Below are 4123 nucleotides of genomic sequence, written 5' to 3' on the forward strand. Positions count from 1 at the left end.
AAAAAAAAAAAAGAAGTCATCCTGAACCCTGTTATGTTACCCGCTCTGAGTCAGAAACTGTGTGCTCTAGGTATCACCCAGCCTCAACACCTTTTTACCACTGAGACATGTTCCGCACGAATTTCCCAGACTAACTTTGACCTCAGTAGGGCATTCATTTATATCCTTTCCTGTAGTAAGTATTAAATGGCAAGAAGCACAAGTTCTTGATAAATGTAATTGTCTGGAGGTCTTCAAACATTAAATGGACTTCTCATGTTGTGCTATGTCTAATTTATTTTCTGGGGAAGAGACACACAAATCTTGGTGTGACTTAATTAAGAATCATGTCATAGTTTATTAACCCCCTGTGTTCCTGTGAGAGGAAAAACAAAAAAGAATAGCATGGTGAAGCCAAAAAATCTATCAAAAGTCTCTGCAAGCACTCTTTCATCAGTTCTAATAGTTCTTAAATTAGTTTTCTTGGGCAGATAATGATAACATCAAAAAATAAAAGTAGCTTGGTCTTCCTTTTCAACATTTATATCTTATAAATGAAATACTTTAATTTAAATAGGTCACTGAAAAAAGAACCATGTGACTATCTAAACAGAGAGAGCAAAAAGCGTTTGATATGCACCACTCATTCTTGATTACATTTTCCAAAAATTGAGTGAACAAGAAATAAGACTCTTCCCTAATGTGATCAGGTTATATATCTTAAACTAATAGTCAACATTAAAATATCTTTGTATTTCTAGAGTTAGCCACAATTTTTATGTTATAGCATTTCTCCTATAATTAGTTAATGTGAATTATATTAACTGATTTTCTAATTAAAATCAAATAGGCTTTCTGGGGTAACTCCAATTGGTCTTGAGTCATTATTCTTTCTACACACAGCTGTATTTGATATCTTGGAATTTTAATTAGGATTTATGCTGTTTCAGACTATAAATTCCTTTCTTGAAAAGTCTCTGAGATTTTGGTTTTTAAGTTATGATAGCCTAATAAAATTAGTAGGATGGTCTTTAATCTATTCTCTGGAAATTTTTGTGTAAAATTGAAATCTTTTTTTCGTTGTTGATTGGTGGAGCCCACATGTGGGACTATTTATGACTTCTGGTTGAATTTCTTAAACCGTTAGAGGATTATTCTCTGTCTCTTCTTAGGTCTGTTGTTATTAGTTCCATATATTTTCTAAGAATTTATCTATTTTATCTAAACTTCTGAAATATTGACAATTTTTCTCATAATCTCTATGCATGTCTTTAATCTCTTTTTTTTTATTCTTTGTATTGATAATTTGTGCTATATCTCTTTGCTTTTGATCACTGTCACCAGAAGTTTATGAATTTCATTAATCTTTTCAAAGATCCAACTTTTGGCTTTTGTTGTTCCTCTTCATTGAATATTTGTTTCCTATTTCATTTATTTCTGCTTGTTTTCTTACTGTTTCTTTCATTCTACTTTCTTTTCTTTTTTAATTAAAGCATTATCTATCTTTAATAGCAAGGAATAACAAGAATTCCAAACAATAGGGGACATTTAAAGTGAATTATCTATATTTTCTCACCTTAAGATGCCATCTGCATATCACTGATAAAGAAGCACTACTAACTCAAAATAATTACTAAAAGAGATCTTCAGGGTTTCTTAAACATAAATTTTATCTTATAGCATTTTATACATTTATGAAAAGGAAAAATATGTGAAATAATTGGTTAAATTATTTCTAAAACTTCTCTTATACAAAATCCAGCTTTTCTGAGTCACTTTTTCCTCTCCTTCTTCTTTTTCTTCCCTCCTCCTCCCTTCCTCTTCTGGGTACATAGTAGTTGTAATGTCTTCATAGGGTACATATGGTGTTTCAATACAGGCATACAACGTGAATTAATCTAATCAGGGTAATTGGGGTACTCATCACCTCACACATTTATCTCATTTCTTTGGGTTAGGAACATTCCAATTCCACTCTTTCGGTTTAAAAGTATAGTCTAGGGCAGTGTCTGTGGCTCAGTGGGTAGGGCGCTGGCCCCATATACAAAGGGTGGCGGGTTTGAACCTGGCCCCAGCCAAACTGCAAACAAGATATAGCCGGGCATTGTGGTGGGTGCCTGTAGTCCCAGCTACTTGGGAGGCTGAAGCAAGAGAATAACTTGAGCTCAAGAGTTTGAGGTTGCTGTGAGTGGTGATGCCATAGCACTCTACCCAGGATGACAGACTAAGACTGTCTCAAAAATAAATAAATAGCTTTTCCCTGGTGTGATTCCGTTCTACACTGCTGTTCCTTGAAGCAGTAGTTGTTCATCTCTGTCCACCTTTTCACCCACCTGAGTGCATACCACCACCTCATGGAAGATTCAATGGACATGGACATGAGCCCCTTGAGGCCTCAGAACTATCTTTTCGGTTGTGAACTAAAGGCTGACAAAGATTATCACTTTAAGATGGGTAATGATGAAAATGAGTACCAGTTATCCTTAAGAACGGTCAGTTTAGGGGCTGGTGTAAAGGATGAGTTGCACATTGTTGAAGCAGAGGCAATGAATTATGAAAGCAGTCCAATTAAAGTAACATTGGCAATTTTGACAATGTTCATACAGCCAACAGTTTCTCTTGGGGGATTTGAAATAACACCACCTGTGGTCTTACGGTTGAAGTGTGGTTCAGGGCCTGTGCATGTTAGTGGGCAGCACTTAGTAGCTGTGGAAGAACATGCAGAGTCAGAAGATGAAGAGGAGGAGGATGTGAAACTCCTAAGTATGTCTGGAAAGTAATCTGCCCCTGGAAGTGGTAGCAAAGTTCCACAGAAAAAAGTAAAACTTGCTGCAGATGAAGATGAAGAAGATGATGATGATGTTGATTATTTTGGTGAGGAGGAAATTGAAGAAAAAGCTCCAGTGAAGAAATCTGTGTGAGACACTCCAGTCAAAAATGCACAAAAAATCAAACCAAAATGGAAAGGATTCAAAACCATCAACAATGAGATCAAAATGTCAAGAATCCTTCAAAAAACAGGAAAAAACTCCTAAAACACCAAAAGGACCTAGTTCAGTAGATGACATTAAGGCAAAAATGCAAGCAAGTATAGAAAAAAGTGGATCTCTTCCCAAAGCGGAAAACAAGTTCATCAATTATGTGAAGAACTGCTTCCAGATGACTGACCAGGAGGCTATTCAAGATCTCTGGCAGTGGAAAAAGTCTCTTTAAGGAAATAGTTTCAACAGTTTGTTAAAATTTTCCATATTATTTCATTTCTGTAACAGTTGATATCTGGCTGTCCTTTTTATAATGCAGAGTGAGAACTTTCCCTATCGTGTTTGATAAATGTTGTCCAGGTTCCATTGCCAAGAATGTGTTGTCCAAAATGCCTGTTTAATTTTTAAAGCTGGAACTCCACCCTTTACTTGGTTTTAAGTATGTATGGTATGTTACTATAGGGCATAGTAGTAGTGGTGGTCAGACATGGAAATGGTTGGTGGAGAGACAAAAATATACATGTGAAATTAACTCAGTATTTTAATAAAGTAAAATAAATAAATGAATAAAATTGTAATAGTCAATACACACTAATAACAAAAGATCCTTACAAGTCACATTTAAGCACCTCTTGCAATTGCAGGAGTGAAACCTGACTTGAGTATTACAATTTTAATTTAACAGTTTTTTCCTATATTAAAATATGTATATATTATGGGGACACCTTGTGTATATTTTAATTGTCATTATTACTCTTTGGTCCAGTGATCATTTACAAATATATGAGAATTTTGTATTACTACTTTGTTGTTGACCTCTCAGCTTAATTGATTTGTGGTCACAGAAACAAAAAATCTTTTCGTTGTGAAATTTAACATACAGAAAAGTGCATGAAATGCATGCATACAGATTAATATGCTAGTAAGTGATAGAATCAGTTGCACCCACTACTTAGATCAAGACAACACTGGCAGCATCCCAGAAGACTTCCTCATTCCTATTTTTAGGCACAACGCCCTCTACTTTCCAAAGGTAACCATAATACTGACTTTAAAATATATGTTTTCTACTTTGTAGTTTAATCTGCTTGCTTTTGAACTTTATGTAAATAGAATCATGTGACATAAAGCATTTTATATCTTCATTCTTTTACTGAATATTC

General features: G+C 34.7%; 1 pseudogene; it reads left to right on the forward strand.

The window, feature by feature from the left end:
• The first annotated feature begins 2333 nt into the window (after positions 1-2333).
• LOC100952408 lies at positions 2334-3192 on the forward strand (annotated as a pseudogene).
• The last annotated feature ends 931 nt before the right edge of the window (positions 3193-4123 follow it).

Source organism: Otolemur garnettii, unplaced genomic scaffold (assembly GCF_000181295.1).
Source record: "Otolemur garnettii isolate 467f Iridium unplaced genomic scaffold, OtoGar3 scaffold00041, whole genome shotgun sequence".
In the NCBI taxonomy this organism is placed as follows: Eukaryota; Metazoa; Chordata; class Mammalia; order Primates; family Galagidae; genus Otolemur; species Otolemur garnettii.